Here is a 20,988-nt window from a genome sequence, read left to right as displayed (position 1 = left end):
TGATGAAGTTAAGTTGAGTTTTTATTTAATAATTGGACAGGAATATCTATGGGCGGCTGGTTAGCTCAGTTGGTTAGAGCGCGGTGCTCTTGACAACAATGTTGCTGGTTGATCCCCACAGGGGCCACTGTGAGTGGCGCCCTCGACAGTTACATTAAAATAACTACTTGACTTGGAGCTGATGGGTTCTGGAAAAACACACTTCAAATAAAATTAAACAAAAAAAACTGGGAAATCGGTGATTTCATAGTGCCAACCGCTCGGTCTACTAACGCCAGGTAAATCTCTGCTTTTCCATCCCTCCTCAACTGTCCTAACGGCTGCCCAACCGCCCGCGCTGCGTAGCCTCCGCCTCTGCTCCTCACTCACTTCCCTCAAAAATCTGTTTCTGAGGGTTAGGCTGACGCTGAGAACTTTCTCAAAATTTCAGAAGAGCCAAAGGGTGCCTCCCAGAGCGCCACCCGCAAAGGCAGTGCCGTGGAGGCCTCGAAACACCAGGCTTCTAGCCGGAGCACCTCACCGTCCTCCCAAACATGTCTCCCTCTGCGGCGCTTGGGAAGATAAAAGTCCCCGGAGACAACTCTCCCTCAGAGACAACTCCCCCGGGAACGTCTCTCTGAGGGGGTACCACTGGCACCTCACCTTCAGTAAGCGGCAAAATGGCTCCGCACCACCCGAAGAGCCGAAGGGTGCCTTCCGGAGCGCCACCCGCAAAGGCAGTGCCGTGGAGGCCTCAAAAAGCCAGACTTCTAGCCGGAGCACCTCGCGATCCTCCCAAACATGTCTCCCTCTGAAGCGCTCAGGAAGATGAAAGTCCCCGGAGACAACTCTCCCTCAGAGACAACTCCCCCGGGGACATCTGGCTCCGCACCACCCACCACATTTTACCTCAGAACAACCGTCATCTGCCATAACCAGCCCAAGTGCACTCACCTTCTCCGGAGGTCCAACGAACGCAGGGGCCCAACGGCCGAGCGCGTCGAGGGGCTCGTGCGGCAGCGGGGTGAGGGCCTAGAAGCTCTTCCTTGGCCCTCAGTCCTCGCGGAAAGCCCTGAGCCTTCCGACGAGGACTTGCTTCTGACAGACTCCTCACACAATGAAACAAACCCCTGGGGGCGGGAGACCCCTAGCAGGCGCAAGGAGTACTTCCCATAAGCCCTCAGGTGTTAGGGTCCTCCAGGACTACTTCCGGTACTGGAGTGGGGGGAAGCTCCTTCCTCCCAGCTGTTACTAGCCACGTCACAACGTTCCACTTCATTGCTCCTAGAACCTCCAAGCACTAGCTGAGCAGCATCTGGTAAGGAGTGTGCAACCAGAAGGTGATGGTCTTTTGAATCCCATCTGGGCTCCATTGTGGAACTAAAGAAGCTCAGATCTCATCCTATTCAAAAGGGTCACCACAGCCTGAAAGGAACCAAAATTTTCTCCGTGTATCAAGCTGAGTACCAAGTCCTGCCAGATGGGCTCAGCAAGGCAGACTCAGTGGTGCCTGGAACCCCAGAGATCAAAGAGAAGGCAACTACAAGGTGTTCCCTTTGACCCGCCATTACATTAAGCATGGCGAGCCAAAGTGCGAGGCCAGCTTTCTTTTACACTTTCCAATCTGTCCTCCCTCCTGCCTTTTCCTGGAGAGACATCCACTAGAGCTTTGTAGGGTTGCCCTATATTAAACCATTTGACTTCTCTAGTCTGTTCCTAAACACTCTTTAGGGGAAAATAGTTCCACAACCTCCCTCAGCCACTTACTTCAGAATTGAATAATCCTTACTGCAGAATAGATTTAACCCTACATGTTGTTTTCTCAAGCCAATTTTGTAACAAGTTAAAAAGACCTTCAATGAGCTGAAAGATATAAAATCAGCTTTAATGCTGATCCAACACTCAGTGAGGGATGAATAAAGTAAATATTAATTTAACAACATCATTAATATTAAACTTTATTCATAATAGTGACAACCCTTGCCCCTCAGACAAGGAGGACATATACATAAAGGGTTCCAGAAATTTCTATCTCCTACACAGTCCTGATTTCAAAACTAGACCACTCAGTCATTTCACAACATATACATACATCAAAATAGTACATTGTACACCTTAAATATATATACTTTTTATTTGTCAATCATACCGCAATAAAGCTGGGGGGGGCAAGTGGACCACTCTGAGGGGTAGTCATTGGATCTATTCTTTTCTCCATACTAAAATTAAAGGTACAATTGTAAACTTTTATGGAGTTTAGAAAGAAGCTAAACTCAGCTTCAGGAGGGACTTATTTTAAAACACCATGATTCTTCCCAAAGTACATTTTAAATAGTCCATTCGGATTTGTAGCTGTATTACAGCCTTCAGGCACCACAAACTCTAATTATTATGTTTAAAAGCTTCAGAATGGCATGACATCTAAAATAACCAGGAAATGATAAAGCAAAAAATTGTTTAGTGAGGCAGGGACTTATGCAACATATTCAAAATCCTAAAGCACAATGTTACATAAGGGGCAGAAAAGGTCCCATCTTCCACGTTCTTCTTGTCCTTAAACAAATCGGTTCTTTCAGTGCCAGATTACCTGTATGGGGGTAGTGATGGCACGCATATACCAGGGGTACCCAAAAAATGTATACAAGTGAACACTTTGGTCAGCGTTGCTCAAACAGCAGTTCGCCATAATCAGAAGTGTGTGCACGCTGATTGAGCACTCCTTGTAATTGCAGAAGTCAAATGTAACTTGTATTCATCTTTTGTTATTGGTATATATTGTTACAATTTTAATACAGTTTTCCTTTCTTAAAATGTATATACATTTTTTTGGCACCCTCTGCATGTAATGCTTGTCATTTGTAGAGCATATCATCAGCATTAATTAACTTTAATTATGTAATTAGCACTGAGCTGTCAGAGACAACATTCAAGAGAGAGGGATTATTAAATGCATTAATCCTAATAACGATCAGCCAAGCTTCTTCAGAAAAAGACATGACTCACCCCTGAAAGCAGAGAGACTAGGAGCAGCGAAGCAAGGCAGAAAGAGCTTGGACTTAAGTATAAATCCTGGCTGGTCTTGGAGAATGTAATCAACATCTTGGAAGCCATGCTGTCGTAGGGACAATGGACCCAGTAATAAACAGTACCTGCCTCCTAGGGTTGGGAAGGTTCAATGGGATGATGCCTGCAAAGTGCATAGGACCTGGCAGGAAGGAAGCCCTGGTCAGTGAGGCTGTAATTACCATCAGGATCCACAATGGAAAAGTCACCAAAGGCAGAAAGGGTTTCCAGATGTCCATCCTTCCTGACCATAGCATGCAGGTGTCAAGCGATTTCCACCTGAGACTCTTCTGGCCTTGCTTGGAGGTACCACCTTACTTCTGGTCTTTCTCACCGGGGACCAGCCAATATCAGACACTAGGGCACTCCTCAGTGAAGAAAGGATAGTCACAAGTAACCTTCTCAGCAAACTCCCAAATTCCATGGAAATCTCCAAAGGAATTCCCTGCAAGGCAAAAAGTCAAGTGATGTACGGTTTTACCTGTTTGTGGTCATCAAACTTCCAGTTATTTGATTAGACCCCAAAGAAGATTAGTATCTCCTTTTCACATTTCTTGAGGGAAAAGGCAACACACTTGTACAAAATCAACATCAAGTCACTAATGGCTTGTAAAGAAACCCATACACTTGTCTACCTCCAGTCCATTCAGTTGCCAATCTGAGGAGCTATAGTATTTCTACAACAATTGAAATATCAATGTGTGATTTTTGTTTCCATTAAAAGTTCCTCATTTATTATTAATTCTTATTAAATTTATTGGGTGACATTGGTTAGTAAAATTACATAGGTTTCAAGTGTACACTTCTATAATACATCATCTATATATCACATTGTGTGTTCACCACCCAGGGTCAATTCTCCTTCCATCACCATATATTTGACCCCCTTTTCCCTCTTCTACCACACCCCAACTCCCTTACCCTCTGGTAATCATTAAACTGATTTTGTTTGTTTGTTTGTCTTGTTACTTTGTTGCTTTCAGTTTTATATCCCACATATGAGTGAAGTCATGTAGTTCTCACCTTTTCCTGTCTAACTTATTTCGCTCAGCATGATAATCTCAAGATCTGTCCATGTTGTTGCAAATCTTTCTTACAGCCGAGTAATATTCCATTGTATATATGTACCACATCTTCTTCATCTAATCACCTATTGAAGGACACTTTGATTGTTTCCATGTCTTGGCCACCATAAATAAAGCTGCAGTGAACATTGGAGCACATATATCTTTATGGATACATTTTTTCCAATTTTTTGGGTAGATACCCAAGAGAAGGATTGCTGAGTCATATGGTAATTCTATTCTGAATTTTTTGAGGAACCTCCACACTGCCTTCCATAACGGCTGCACCAGTCTGCATTCCCACCAACAGTGTATGAGGGGGGTTCCTTTTTCTTCACAGCCTTTCCAATACTTGGTATTATTTGTCTTATTGATGATAGCCATTCTGACTGGGGTGAGGTGATATCTCATTGTAGTTTTTATTTGCATTTCTTGGATGATTAGTAATGTTGAGCATTTTTTCATGTCTATTGGCCATTTGTGTGTCCTCTTTGAAGAAATGTCTCTTCAGGTCCTCTGCCCATTTTTTTAAATTTGATTGTTTTTGTTGTTGTTGAGTTGTACAAATTCCTTATATATTTTGGATATTAGCCCCTTATCGGAGGCATTGTTTGCAAAAACTTCTCCCACTTGGTTGGTTGTCTCTTTATTTTGTTGATGGTTTCTTTTGCTATGCAGCAGCTTTTTAGTTTGATATAGTCCCATTCATTTATTTTAGCTTTTACTTCCCTTGCCTTTGAGGTCAAATTCATAAAATCCTCTTTGAACCCAAGGCCCTTAAGTTTAGTACCTATGCTTTCTTCTATGAAATTTATTTTTTCAGGTCATCTGTTTAGGTCTTTGGTCCATTTTGAGTTAATTTTGGTACATGGTGACAAATGGCAGTCTAGTTTCATTCTTTTCACATAACTTTCCAATTTTCCCAGCACCGTTTATTGAAGAAGCTTTCTTTTCTCCATTGTATGTGTTTGGCTCCTTTGCCAAAAATTATCTGTCCATATTTATGTGGGTTTATTTCTGGGTTCTCAATTCTATTCCATTGGTCTATGTGTCTGTTTTTCTGCCAATACCATGCTGTTTTGATTATTGTTGCTCTGTAGTACAAGCTGAAGTCAGGGAGTGTGATACGTCCAGTCTTATTCTTTTTTCTTAGAAGTGCTTTGGCGATTCAGGATCTTTTGTGATTCCACACAAATCTGATGATTTTTTTGTTCTAGTTCTTTTAAAAATGCCATTGGGATTTTGATGGGGATTGCATTAAATTTATATATTGCTTTGGGTAATATGGCCATTTAACTATGTTGATTCTCCCAATCCATGAACACGGAATGTCTTTGTATCTTCTTCAATTTCTTTTAATAATGTTTTATAGTTTTCAGTGTATAGGTCTTTCACATCCTTTGTTAAGTTTATTCCTAGGTATTTTATTCTTTTTGTTGCTATTGCAAAAGGAATTGGTTTTTTCCCCCATTTCTTTTCCTGAAATTTTATTGTTAGTATACAGGAATGCAATGGATTTTTGTACAGTGAATCCTGCAACTTTATTGCATTTGTTTATTGTTTCTAATAGTTTTTTGGTGGAGTCCTTTGGGTTTTCTATATAATCATGTCATCTGCAAAAAAGTGACAATTTAACTTTTTCATTCTCAATTTGGGTGCCTTTTATTTCTTTCTCTTGCCTGATTGGTCTGGCTAGGACACCCAATACTACCATGTTTCCCCAAAAATAAGACCTAGCCAGATCATCAGCTCTAACACATCTTTTGGAGCAAAAATTAATATAAGACCTGGTATTGTATTGTATTATATTATATTATATTATATTATATTATATTATATTATATTACCTGATATTATATTATGTTATGTTATGTTATGTTATATTATATTATATTATATTATATTATATTATATTATATTATATTATATTATATTATATTATATTATATTATATTCCCGGTCTTATATTATTTTAAAATAACACCAGTTCTTATATTAATTTTTGCTCCAAAAGACGCATTAGAGCTGATGGTCCAGTTAGGTCTTATTTTCGGGGAAACACGGTATATTGAATAACAGTGGTGAGAGGGAGCATCACTGTCTTGTTCCTGATCGTAGAGGAAAAGCCTTCAGTTTTTCACCATTAATCATGATATTAGCTGAGGGTTTGTCATATGTGGACTTTCTTATGTTGAGGTACTTTCTTTCTATACCCATTTTATTAAGTGTTTTAATCATAAATGGATGTTGTATCTTGTCAAATGCCTTCTTTGCATCTATTGATATGATAAAATTATTTTTATCCTTTATTTTGTGTATGTGGTGTATCACATTGATGGATTTGCATATATTGAACCATCCTTGTGCCCCTGAGATGAACCCCTCTTGGTCATGATGTATAATCTTTTTAATGCATTGTTGCATTCGATTTGCTAGTGTTTTGTTTAGGATTTTTGCATCTGTATTCATCAGAGATATTGGTCTGTAATTTTCTTTTTTTTGTGGTATCCTTACCAGGTTTTGGTAGCAGGGTAATGTTGGCCTCATAAAATGAATTAGGAAGTATTGTCTCTTCTTCAATTTTTTAGAAGAGTTTGAGGAAGAGAGGTGTTAGATTCTCTTTGCATGTTTGGTAGAATTCACTAGTGAAGCCATGTGGTCCTGTACTTTTGCTTTTCGGAAGGTTTCAGATGACTGATTCAATTTTCTTACTGTTGATTGGTCTATTTAGATTTTCCAGTTCTTCGTGATTCAGTCTAGGAAGGCTATATGTTTCTAAGAACATGTCCATTTCTTGTAGGTTATTGAGTTTGGTGGCATATAGTTCTTCTTGTATTCTTGTATGATCCTTTGTATTTCTGTGGCATCCGTTGTAACTTCTTCTCTTTCATGTCTGATTTTGTTTGTGTCTTTTCTCTTTTTATCTTAGTGAGTCTAGTCAAGAGTTTGTCAATTTTATTAACCTTTTCAAAGAACCAGCTCTTTATTGCATTAATTTTTTCTATTGTCTTCTTGTTCTCTATTTCATTTAGTTCTACTCTGATTTTTATTATTTCCTTCCTTCTGCTGACTTTGGCTTTCACTTGTTTTTCTTTTTCTAGTTCTTTAAGGTGTATTGTTATGTTGTTTATCTGGGATTTTTCTTCTTTCTTGAGGTAGGCCTGTAATGATATAAATTTCCCTCCTATTACTGCTTTTACTGCATCCCGATAATTTTGATAGGATGTATTTTCATTCTCATTTGTTTCTATGTATCTTTTGGTCTCTCCTTTTATTTCTTCTTTGACCCAGTCGATCTTCAAAAGCATGTTGTTTAATCTCCACACATTTGTGGTTATTCCTGCTTTCCTTTTGCAGTTGATATCCAATTTCAAAGCCTTGTGATCAGAGAATATGCTTGGTATGATTTCAATCTTCTTAAACTCGCTGAGGCTAGTTTTATGTCCCAACATATGGTCTATCCTTGAGAATGTTCCATGCATGCTAGAAAAGAATGTATAGTCTGATCTTCTAGGATGAAGTGCTTCTATAAATGTCAATTATGTCCATTTGGTCTAATGTATCATTTAGGGCTGATATTTCCCTATTTATTTTCTGCTTGGATGAACTGTCTATAGCTGTCAATGATGTATTTGGTCCCCTACTATAATTGTGTTTTGGTCAGTTTCTCCCTTTAGGTCTGTTAGTAGTTGCTTTGTATATTTTGGTGCTCTCTGACTGGGGCAATATACATTGATAAGTGTTATGTCTTCTTGTTGTATTGTCCCCTTTATCATTATGAAATGTCCGTTTTGTCCCTTGTTATGTATTTTACTCTGAAGTCTGTTTCGTCAGATATAAGTATGGATACACACTTTTATCAGGATGCCATTTGCTTGGAGTATTGTTTTCCACCAATTCACTTTGAGTCTATATTTGTCCTTATAGCTGAGATGTGTCTCTTGGAGGCATTATATGGTTGGTTTTGGTTTTTTATCCAATCTGCTACTCTGTGCCTTTTTATTGGTGAGTTCAGTCATTGTATTCTTTATTTCTGACTGGTTCTTTTTTATGTTTCCTATCTCCATTTGTATGTTTTCTATCTTTCTTGAAGTTCTCCCTGAGATCATTGAGCATCCTTATAACCAGTGGTTTGACTCTGCATCTGGTAGATTGCTTGTCTCCATTTTGTTTAGTTCTTTTTCTGGAGTTGCATCCTGTTCTTTCATTTGGGACATGTTTTCTTGGCTCCCCATTTTGGCTGCCTCCCTGTGTTTGCATCTGTGCATTAAGTAGAATTGCTACATCTCCCAGTCTTGGTAGAATAGCCTTATATAGTAGGTGTCCTGTGGGCCACAGTGGTGCAATCTCCCTCTTCACCTGAGCCGGGTGTTCCAGGGGCATCCCTTGTATAGGTTGTGTGTGTTCTCTCTTATTGTAGTTGAGCCTTGGTTGCTGTTGACACTGAGTGGTATTGACACTCACTGTGAGTGGCTGTGAGGACTGGCCATGACTACAACAGACAAGCCGTTGTGTGGGGACTGACCTTAGGATTTTCTTTAGTGGGGCTCTTGTGGCTGCAGAGTCCACCCTTTGGGTGTGTCATTTTTGGCACTAATTGGGTGGTACTCTGGTGTGGTCTGAAGCCAGCCACCAGGTGTGTTGGTTGTGGGGCTTCTTGGTAGGGGCTCTGGTACGAGCCAAGGTCAGCTGCTACCTGTGCATGGCTCAGAACCACCTGGTAGGAGCTACGAAGTGATCTGCAGTTGGTAGCTATCTGTGCTGGGCTTGGAGGTGCCTGGGAGTGGCTATGCTGTGAACAGATGCTGCTTGCCACTAGTGCTGGGCTTGAGGCCAGCCTTATCAAGAAGAACAGGGTACACTGAGGCAAGTTACTGCTTATTTGGGGTTTGTGGACCTTAGGAAATTCTGCACTGCAGGCCCAGGTTGGCCACTCGTATGGATTAGCCTCTGAAAGAGGTTGGGGCTGCGCACGTGAATTTGGTGGGACAGGGTCTCAGAGAATCACCAGTGATGTGAGGGCAGTGTTAGCCAGGTTTACATAACCCTTCACTTTCTAACTGAGAACACTGATGCTCATTCAATCCGATGGGAAGGATTGTCCAGGATCTGAGGGCTAGCACACTGTTGTGTTCAAGTGAGAAGCTCTGGCTGCTCCCACTTTATCATGTCCACATGCATTTTGCCCCCAGAAAAAGGTTGCTTTGAAAGAGACAATGAACATGTTCCTAAAGCTCTTCCTAAATCTCCACCATTTGAAAAATAGACTTAAACTGAAGCATACTAATAATTACATTAAATGAAAATAGTCTAAAAGCCTCAATTAAAAGATAAGAATTGTCAGACTGAAGAAACAAAGCAAGGCTGAACTCTACTCTTGTCTACAGGAAATACATTTAAATATAAAGATGAAAAGAGGTTAAAAGTAAAAGGATGAAAAACTAGATATCATGCAGATTCTAATTATAGGAAAGAGGAGTGGCTATTTTAATATTAGACAAAGTAGATAGCCGAGTTAGGAATATTACCAAAGATAAGGAATAACATTTCATGGAGACAACCAAGATGACGCAGTAGGTAAACACTGGGTTTACCTTCTCTCACAACCACATCAAAATTACAACTAATCTACAAAACAACCATTATTGAGAATCGCCTAAAATCAAGCTTAACTGAAGCCTTTCAACTAAAGACGTGCAGAAGAAGCCACCTCCAGACTGGTAGGAAGGTCAGAGATGCTGGATGGGCTGGTCCCACACCTGCATGTGACCATTAAAGATCAGGAGGGCTATTTCAGTGGTGGGGGTCCCCCCATCCCCTAAAGGAGTGAGAGATCCCAGCCCCACCCCAGCACAGGGTTCAAGTGCCAGGGAGAGAAGTCCCCATAATTTTTGGTTGTGAAAACCAGCGGAGATTGTGACTGAGTAAGACAATGCAGCTGCACTCACAGGTGCTCCTCTTAAAGGGACTGTGCGCGGACTTACCCACCAGTGGAATCACTCGCTCTGAGCTCCAGCACTGGGGCAGCAGCTGGAAAGGCAGCAGGGACATATGGTGGGGAACTGAGTTGTCTGGCTTGGGGCAGGACAGGAGAAAAAGCTTTTTCCTGGACGGGGAAGCTGGCGGAGGCCATTGTTTCTTTGTTGAGCCCTCCCCTTTCCAAGCGTGTGAACACAGGAAACCGCCATTTCTGAGTTTCCGCCGTTCGTTTGTCCCGCCCAACTTTCGGGCACACCCAGTCCACTTCCGGCAGATTTTTCATGCAGACCACCTGTCTTGGCTCAAGCTGCATTTTCCTAGGGTCTTTAAAGGTTTGCAGAACCCAGACAAGCAGCATCTGGCTTGAACATGTCCTGTACCTCTGGCTGAACAGCCCTAAGCCGGCATTAGTGGCAGCCGACCTTGGATTTCTGACTTGTCCTCTCAAGGTGCTTCCAAGCACAACACAAGCGGCAGACATCTGTGGATTTCTTTCTGGTTCCTGCTAGGTGGCCCCGGGGGCGGGGTGGGGAGTGGGCTTGGGCTGTGGCTGAAGTAGACCTACAGCAGATCCCCTCCAAGGTTGTCCTGGGGCTGGCACCCCCAGCGGCCATCTACAAAATGAGCTGTAGCATCACCCAGCCACCTCCAAGTACAACACACTCAGGGCAGGCACCAGAGTCCTGCTGAGGCAGATCCTGCTCCATAGGATCAGCCCCTGCACAACTTTTCCACTGTACTCAAAGCCAGTCCTCACAACCAGTGAGCCCAAAGGTCAGTCCCTCACATTGATGTGCAATTATCAAAGAAGGCTTACCTATAAGAGGATGGCACACACAATCTACACAAAGGACACACCTGGAGCACCTGGCTCAGGTGACCAGAAAGACTGCGCCACTGAACCCCACAGCACACCTACTACATAAGGCCACTCTACTAAGACCGGAAGACATAGCAGCCCTACCTAATACGTAGAAAAAAAAACACAGGGAGGCAGCCCAAATGGGGAGACAAAGAAACAGGTCCCAAATGAAAGAACAGAACAAAGCTCCAGAAAAAGAACTAAGCGAAATGGAGATAAGCAATCTATCAGATTCAGAGTTCCAAACACTGGTTATAAGAATGCTCAATTACATCATAAAAATGGAGATGAAAAAGGACCAGTCAGAAATAAAGGATACCGGGGCTGGCCCGGTTGCTCAGATGGTTGGAGCGCTGTGCTCCTAACACTGAGGTCACTGGTTCAATTCCCACATGGGCCAGTGAGCTGCGCCTTCTACAGCTAAGATTGTGAACAACAGCTCTCCCTGGAGCAGGGCTGCTATGAGCAGCCAGAGGATGGCCTAAGCTGCCGTGGGCTGCCAAATGCTGCTGCGGGCTACCGTGTACCACCATGAGCAGCCAGCAGCCAATGTCAGTGGCCGGTGGCCTGCAGCTGGCGTGAGTGGCCTGAAGCTCGTGAGAGCTACTGTGAGCGGCCGACCGACAACTGGCGACTGACTGCCTCAGCTAGGGGGAGCGCAAGGCTCATAACACCAGCATGGGCCAGGGAGCTGTGACCTACACAACTAGACTGAGAAACAACGGCTTGAACTGGAGTGGGGGGTGGGGAGGCAGAAGAAGGGGAGAAAATAAAGGATACAATAATGGAAACGAAGACTATATTACAGAGGAGGGAGGATGGGGATGAGGGAGAAAGTGAGGGGATTAGAAAGCACAATCGGTAACCACAATATTGCCACAGGGATACAAAAGACAGTTTGGGGAATATAATCAATAATGTAAATATTTTGTAGGTTATCCGATAGACACTCGTCTTATTAAGGAGACCACTTCAGGGACGGTGCAGGGACGGTGTAGATGCCTGATCACTGCACTGTACACCTGAAGCTGAAGCTGAATAATAATGAATGTCAACTATAATTATATATATATATATATATATATATGATCAGCCCCTGCATATATATATATAGTCACAAAAAGTGGAGTACAGCATAAGGAATAGAGACAGTGGAAATGTAACGGCTGTGTGTGATGTCAGAGGGGTAATAGATTGGGAGAGGGGGGATATCACTTTGTGAGGGGTATAAATGTCTAACTATTACATTGTTTTGTACACCTGAAACTAAAAATAATAATAATAATAATAAAAGAATATATTACAGGGAATCAACAGTAGATTAGCTGAAGCAGAGGATCCAACCAGCTATGTAGAAGATAAAGTAGCAGAAAACACCAAACCAGAACAGCAAAGAGAAAAAAGGAATCCAAAAACTGAGGAGAGTTTAAGGGGCCTCCAGGACAATATCAAATGTACCAACATTCGCATTATAGGGGGACCATAATGGTCCCATAAAGGAGAAGAGAGAGCAAGGAATTGAAAACCTATTTGAAGAAATAACCTATTTGAAGGAATTGAATACCTATTTGAAGAAAACTTCCCTAACCTGGTGAAGGAAATGGACATACAAGCCCAGAAAGCACAGAGAGTCCCAAACAAGATGAACCCAAAGAGGCCCACACCAAGACACATCATAATTAAAATGCCAAAGCTTAAAGACAAAGAAAGAATCTTAAAAGCAGCAAGAGAAAAGCAGTTAGTTACCTACAAGGGAGCCCCCATAAGACTGTCAGCTGATTTCTCAACAGAAACTTTGCAGGCAAGAAGGGAGTGGCAGGAAACTTTCCAAGTGATGAAAAGCAATGACATACAACCAAGATTGCTCTACCCAGCAAGGCTGTCATTTAGAATTGAAGGACAGATAAGGAGCTCCCCAGGCAAGAAAAGGCTGAAGGATTTCATCACCACCAAACCAGTATTACAAGGACTCTTAGAGGGACTTCTTTAAGATGGGAGGGGGGTTAAGGACGGGTGAAAGGGGAAGGGATTAAGAAGAACAAATTGGGTGTTATACAGTAGTCATGGGGATGTAGGTTATACATAAGGAATGTAGTGAACAATATTGTAATAACTAGGTAAGGTGCAAGATAGGTCTATCAGGGTAATAGATGGGAATGGGGTTGGGGTCGGGGTGAAAAAGGTGACGGCATTAAGCAATACAAATTGGTAGTTAATACAGTATGGGGAATATTATCAACAATGTTGTAAAGGTCATGTAAGGTGCCAGATGGGCACCGGACTTATCAGGGGGATCATGTCATAGACTGTGTAGATGTCTGACCAATATACTATACACCTGAAGCTGAAGTAGAATGACATTGACTGTCAACTATAACTAAATATACAGGTATATACAGTCATAGGATGTGGAATACAACATAGGGAAGATAGTCGATGGTATTATAACAGCTATATAAGATATCAGAGGGGTAGTAGCTTGGGGGGTGGGTTATCACTTTATGAGGGGTTTAAATGTCTAACTATTATGTTGCTTTGTACATCTGAAACTAATAAAAGAAGAAAAAATATATATAATATCATACACAGAAAAAAATAAATATATTTTTTAAATAGAATAACCTTTCATCATAATAAAATAATTCAAGAAGACATAACAGAAAACAACTCCATTTATAATAGTATCAAAAAGAATAAAATACTTAGATATAAACATAACCAAGGAGGTTCCCTTTCTGCATACTTTGCTCTATACATCTCTTTCATATGGCTGTTTCTGAGTTATATCCTTTTATAATAAACCAATAACTAGTTTAGGAAAGAAGGAAGGAAGGAAGGAAGGAAGGAAGGAAGGAAGGAAGGAAGGAAGGAAGGAAGGAAGGAAGGAAGGAAAGAAAGAAAAGGCATGCTCCTTGAGCATCTGCAACAGAGAACACCCTGGTTCAAGTTGCCCATAGACTCCCCAGTCTGTGCCTTTAAAGCCATCTTTTCCTCTTGTTGGGATCTAAACAGTCTCTCCCATGGTACATGGTGTGTGAATGTCCGTGCATAGCCAGATGGTTATGGTTTCTGCCTCCCAAACTATAAGCAGTTTATATGTAAGTTGTTAGGTAAGGAAATAACTATACGAGGCATAAGAATCCTCCCATATGAACAGTGCATTCCAGTCAGTTTCAGGTGGAAATCTCAGTCCTTGACCTGGACCCCTAGTGGAGGCCTCCGGGCTGGACTGTGGCAATTGTTCTTTAACTGTCCTGGTTTTCTCTGGCCTCTTCAGCCATCAAAACTGGTGTGTGTGTGTGTGTGTGTGTGTGTGTGTGTGTGTGTGTGTGTGTGTAGGGTGGTTTCCCTTTGCTTGGCAAATAGTGGACTTGATAGATGTTAGTTCCTCTTTGCCTCCCCAATCTAACCCAAGGCCTCCTTTCCAGCTTCGTGTCTCCTGCATCCTTCAGTGGTACCATCTCTGTGCTAGCCACGCCACATTTCTGACCTGCCTAAGGTTTCTTGATTCTGACCCTCTTCCATGCCTCTCCTGGCTGGGTGCGTAGTGATACCCACAACTGTCTGGCACATCACAGAGGACAGGGACCATATGGGGTTTTTCAGCATTGGGCCCAATTGCAGTAGGGAATCAGGACAGGGCGGGGTGTGGGAGTCAATTTAATTTTGTGGTTTGATGCTATAGTAGTTCAGATAAATTTCTCCTCTAAGCTGCCTCCGCATCCCACCTTTTATATTTCCAAACAATCCATGTAGTACTGCATAGCCCTGAGAGTGAGGGTGTTCTTAAATTGTGTGCCCTAGGCACCTCACTTGCCTCACCCTAGTTCCAGCCTCGTTTGTCAATTCTCTTTCTATGTGAGATCTCAGGCAAGTTGGGCCATCCCTGATCTTTTCCATCTTTTTAATCTGGTTGGTACAAGACCCTAGAGTTGACTTCACCACTCCAAGGAAAGAGTCCTGGGACTCTACTCCTTTCCATTCTGAAACAGTTACTACTGTCCAAGCAATCCTGGGGTGGCTGAAACCAAAAGCACAGAGAACTTTAAGATGCTTTTATAGGAGAAAACATCTTTACCTAAATACTGTGAGCAAGTCATGTTTTTGCCCTCTGGTCATTATTTTTTCATCATTTGTATAATTTGTGGCTTCAGTTGCTATGGAAAGAAAACACCAGTAACCATGACAACTGTAACAGTTTAAGGTGCTCAGCTGTCTCAGACTGTGAAGTTTCAAAAACACTGAAGTGTGTAGGGCTTTAATATCCCCTCTTTAAAAAAATATCAACCAAATGTTCTTCCCAGAAAAGCCACCTATGTATTCTCCACCTTCTCTGTGTCATCTTTCATAAAAAGTCAGCAGACCTCAATAAGGAATACCTGAGGACTGAAATCAAAGGAAATTTTAGTAACAATTTGATTTTTAAAAAAATGGTTGGTAAGAATCAAAGAACAATAAATGGAAATGCACTGTCTACCTATTCTGCACCGGATGTGTGTAGTTCTTTTATATACATTTCATTTGATTGTGATTATACCTCATTTTATAGACGAGAGAAACAGACCCAGGAAAGTTACATAACTAGTCCAAACAAACAGAAATGGGATTCAAACCCAGGGTGGACTGGATCCACCCAGCCTACCACAACATTGTTTATTCAAGCAGTCCAGTCACCTGATTATTGTAATCAGTCAAAAACTGAGGGTTCAGAATGACCCTTTAAAAAAATAGAAAATTAACAGTTCTTTAAAAAAAAAAAAAAGATTCAGTTTTTGGCCTTCTTGTCAGTGTACCTTGAAAATAGCTATAGTTCCCTCTGGTCTGGCTTACTCTGCCCTGGGTCAGATCAGAAATTATGAGGATGGGCAGTGGTAGAGAATCCCTGCTGCAACCCCCTAAGATGACCATCAAAATGACAGATAAGAAGAAGTATTGTCGAGGATGTGGTGTAAATGGAACCTTCATACAATGCTGGTGGGAAATTGAAGTGGTGCAGCCACATTGGAAAACAGTCTGGCAGTCTGGCGGTTCCTCAAAAGGTTAAACATAATTACCATAAGACTCAGCAGTTCCACTCCTAGGTATATGTCCAAAAGAATTTAAAATATATGTCCACACAAAAGATGGTACAGGAATGCTCATACAGCATTATTCATAAAAGCCAAAAAATGGAAACAACCCAAATGTTAATCAACTGACGAATAAACAAAATATGGCATAGCCATACAATGGAATGTTATTCAGTCATAAAAATGAGCAAAGTACTGATTGATGTGGATTGGATGAAGCTTGAAACATTATGCTAAGTGAAATAAGCTGGTCACAAAAAGATACATATTGTATGGTTCCACTCATACGAGGTACCTAGAGTAGTCAAATTCATATAGGCAGAAAGTAAAATGGTGGGCTAGTTGTCAAGGGCTAAAAGAAATGGAACATTGTCATTTATGGGGACAGAGTTTCAGTTTTGCAAGATGAAAGGAGTTCTGGAGATCAGTTGTACAACAATGTGAATGTACTTAACATGACTGAACTGTACATTTAAAAAGTTAAGACAGTACATTTTATGTTATGTGTATTTAATCTCAAGAAAAAAGATTTTGTTTATAATGAATGTCCAAAATAGGCAAATCCAAAGAGACAAAAAGTAGATTAGTGTTTGCTAGAGGCTGGGGGAAGGGAGAATGGGTAATAATTGCTAATGCGTACAGGGTTTCTTTTGGGGGTGATAAAAGTGTTCTAGAATTACATAATGGTGATGTTTGCACAGCCCTGGGAACAGACTGAAAAAACACTGAATTGTATTCTTCTAAGGCGTAAATGTTATGACATGCAAATTATATAGCAATTAAAATTTTGATATGAGAAAATAAGAGTGGGTGCTGGTGTGTATGGCAGAAATGAAATTAAGAGGAAGGAGAGGAAGTTGGTAATTCTGAGAAATCATGCAAAGGCAGTGCAGTGACCTGCCCAGCCACAAACATCTCCCTGCATTGTAGATGCAGACAATCACGTGCCACATTTGGCTCAAACCAAGGGTAGGCTTCATGGCTGGAGATCAAATACAGAGAGTGCCAAAAAAATGTATACACATTTTAAGAAAGGAAAAAAACTATCAAAATTGTAATACTCAATATATACCAATAACAAAAGATGAATACAAGTCATGTGTACATATTTTTTTGGCACCTGCGGTATTTGAACAAAATATATGTATACATCCTTATGATTATTTTAATGTGACACTAAATTAGTGTAAAAAGCACAGTTGATAACTAGTCATAATGGCTAACTAGAGAATACAGAGAAATAATTATAATAAGAATATATGCTAAAACTCTATTTGAATTCAACTTGAAGGTAATTATGTAGCCTAACCCCATGTCTTTTGAATAACCCACCTCATTCTCACAATCGATGTTGGATAATAGAAATCTCTGTAGAAAATTAATGGGATGCTAGGGTAAATTAACAGTAATCATCAATTAATGAAGCTATTTGAGAAAGTCTGGTTACTACTACATTTATTAGAAGTGCATCAAAGCTCTTGATTTAGAGCAATTTATGGCACAAATTCCTGGCTGCTCATTGCCACAAATCTTTTAGCAAAAAAAATGAGGAAATTCTTAGCACCTGAACTGAGGTGAGCCTTCAACTCTGCAAAGAACCCCTGGTGCCCATGGCCTGCTGAACCTGACGCTCTTCACTGTAGTTTTTTATTACCAAAAAATGCCGCCTACAGTGAGGCCAGCAGGTGAACCACTTCTCAGATTTGTCTTGGCTTTTCCTCTTTGTCTTTTTTTTTAAGGAAAGTTATTATTTTCCTAGCACTGAAGAAAATGACCAAGGTGAATGTATTTACAGCCAAGCTAAAGTCATGTTAGTGATACTATCAGATTTAAGTAGACCATGGAACAGAACAGACAGTTCACAGGGAGACCCAAGCGTATATGGGATCAGAGGATACAATAAAAGTGGCACCACAGGTGATGGGAAAGGATAGATTATTTAGTAGATAGTGTTGGGAAAATTGTCTCATTATGGGCAGAAAAATCAAACTAGGTTCCCATCTAGCAACCTTTATGAAGATGGTTTCCAGATGGTTTCAAGAGTAGTTATGAAAGGAAAAAAATAATAACACTAAAAAAAATTGTAAAAATACTTTCTTGGGTGAGGGGTGGGAGATGAGGGTAAGGGGGATCAAATATATGGTGATGGAAGGCGAACTGACTCTGGGTGGTGAACACACAATGTGATATATAGATGAAGTAATACAGAATTGTACACCTGAAATCTACGTAGTTTTACTAACAATTGTCACCCCAATAATTAAAAAAAAATACTTTCTTGTCTTGGAATAGGGAAGGATTACTTAAATAAGACTCTGAAATCAAAGATATGAGGTGAAAGTTAATTAATTTGATTACATTAAAATGAAGGATTTCTGTTTAATGAAAGACACTATATGGACAGGTGGTAGAATGGGAGGAAATATTTGCAATATCTAAAACCAACAAAGATTAATCTTTTAAAGGCATCACAAAAAAGATAGGAAGTCTAATAGAAAAGTGAGCAAAGGATACCGGAACAGGACATTTATAAAAAATGAATACAAGATCTGACAATTAAGTTCGCGAACTTGTTGCAACAATGTTGCTAACTTTACTGATATCACAGGGACTATTCATTATGAATTTTTACCAACTGGACAGACAGTTAACCAAGTTTACCATTTGGAAGTGCTGAAAAGGCTGCATGAAAAAAGTTAGACAACCTGAACTTTTCGCCAACAATTCATGGCTGTTGCATCACAACAATGCATCAGCTCACACGGCACTGTCTGTGAGGGAGTTTTTAGCCAGTAAACAAATAACTGTATCAGAACACCCTCCCTACTCACCTGATCTGGCCTCCAGGGACTTCTTTCTTTACCCAAAGATAAAGAAAATATTGAAAGGAAGACAGTTTGATGACATTCAGGACATCAAGGGGAATACGAAGACAGCTCTGATGGCCATTCCAGAAAACGAGTTCCAAAATTGCTTTGAAGGGTGGACTAGGCACTGGCATCGGTGCATAGCTTCCCAAGGGGAGTACTTCGAAGGTGACTGTAGTGATATCCAGCAATGAGGCATGTAGCACTTTTTCTAGGATGTGTCCTTGAACTTAATTGTCTGACCTTGTGTAAGAAAGTGCCCCAACTTGTTAATTAATGCAAATTAAAACATCTATGTGGTATCACCTTACACCTGTTGTCCTGGAAAAATTGAAAAGCTAAAGATTACCAAGTGTTGACAGAGCTGAGGTATTATAGGAATCGTCATGCTTTGCTCTGGATCATAGACAGGGACAGCCATTTGGAGAACAGTCAATCACTACATAGTTAAATTAGGTATACACAATGGCCCAGCAAATTTGCTTTTGTATGTATGTGTATGCGTATGTATATATGTGTGTGCATACATATATATAATCTTAACTTGTACACACATGTTCATAGCACCATTATGCATACTAGCCTAAAGGTAGAAACAATTTAAATGTCCATCAACTGATGAATAGATACTAAATAAAATATGGTATACCCATACAATGTATTATAATATTATTTAGCCATAAAATGAAGTACTGATTTATGCTGCAATATGGATGAACCTTGAAAACATTACACTAAATGAAATAAGCCAGATACCAAAGGGCAAAAATTGTATGATTCTGTTTATATGAGATATCTAGAATAGACCAATCCACAGAAACAGAAGGCAAATTAATTATTGCCAAGTGTTAGTGGTGGGGGGAGATGGAATTTGACTAATAATGGATATAGAATTTCTTTTTTTGGGTGATGAAAATGTTTGGAACTTAGATTGTAGTGATGGTTACACAACTCTGAGTATACTGAAATCATTGAATTGTATATTAAATGGGTGAATTTGTAGCATGTGAATTATATTACAATAAATATGTTATTATATAAGGAATGAATAATGAATGCATGAATACTTGACATACATACATACATACACACATACATACATACATACATACAGCAAGGCTTTGCATGGACTTATGATGAAAATGTGCCCAGAAGAGTGTGATTAATTCAATTCTGCTTTAATGGTTACTGCCAATTTTTTTCTAACTGCTGCTCTTCTTGGACATTGTAGATCTTTTGAACATATTATAATTCTCATTTGACTTTTTCTAGCTCACTCTGTCCCAGCTCCCATTCACATGCTGGGCCTGGGTTTGGCCTTGGTCTGAAACACACTGCAGGGTCTGTAAGCCAATCAGAGCCTCTTGTAGATAGAGGATATGGTAGACAACTCCGATGTGACTCTCAATGATCCTCACTTCCTGATATTCATGACTTCGTATAATCCTCTCCCCACTAAGTGTGGGCTGGACCTAGTAACTTGCTTCTGTGATGGGATGCACTTCCTTGATTAGATTACCAAAGACTGTGACTGGTGACTTTCATCTCTTTGTCTCTGTCTTTGTCTCTCTGTCTCTCTCTCTTTCTCATTCTTATTACCACTGTCTCTTGCCCTCTCACTTGCTTGCTGCCATGTTGTGAGATGCCCTATGGAAAAGTACACATGACAAGAAACCAAGAAATATCTCCAGTAAACAGGTCATAAGGAACTCAGGCCTCATTCCAACAACCTACATGGAACTGGATTTTGCTACCTACCATGTGAGTGATCTTGGAAGTAGGTGCTTCCTTGGTTGAGCCTTCTGATGAGGCCAAAGACCCAGCTAACATCTTGATTGTAGACCTTTGGCAGAGAATGCATCTAAGCCATGCCTGGACATCTGACCCATGGAAACTGTGAGATAATAAATGTGTTAAGCCACTAAGTTTTCAGGTAATTTGTTATGCCACAGTAGCACAGTTGATAACTAACCCAGAAAATAAGGGATGTTACATATACTCTTTCCTTCTCGCTAGAACTTTGGAATTAAGCCTCCCTTGCAGTTGGGTGGGGTCACGTGTCTGGTCCCATAAAAACTTTTCAATTTAGTGATTTGTTTATAGAG

At 40.6% G+C, this 20,988-nt stretch overlaps 1 protein-coding gene across 2 annotated transcripts in view; it reads right to left on the bottom strand.

Annotated features, from left to right (window-relative positions):
* PASD1 (PAS domain containing repressor 1) overlaps positions 1 to 20,773 on the bottom strand; it is a 102,320-nt gene extending 81,547 nt beyond the window's left edge. For both annotated transcript variants that reach the window (XM_074323419.2, XM_088794933.1), the window contains exons 1-2: positions 20,642 to 20,773; positions 2,983 to 3,487 (exon numbers count right to left, since the gene is read on the bottom strand). The gene's annotated coding sequence lies outside the window, so the exon portion shown is untranslated. The remainder of the gene's footprint in view (positions 1 to 2,982; positions 3,488 to 20,641) is intronic.
* Between the last annotated feature and the right edge of the window lie 215 nt (positions 20,774 to 20,988).

Source organism: Rhinolophus sinicus, chromosome 18 (genome assembly GCF_057876585.1).
Source record: "Rhinolophus sinicus isolate RSI-liver-muscle chromosome 18, RSI-T2T, whole genome shotgun sequence".
NCBI lineage: Eukaryota > Metazoa > Chordata > Mammalia > Chiroptera > Rhinolophidae > Rhinolophus > Rhinolophus sinicus.
Note: the sequence above shows the minus strand (reverse complement) of the source record. Positions and strands in the feature narration are given on the sequence as shown.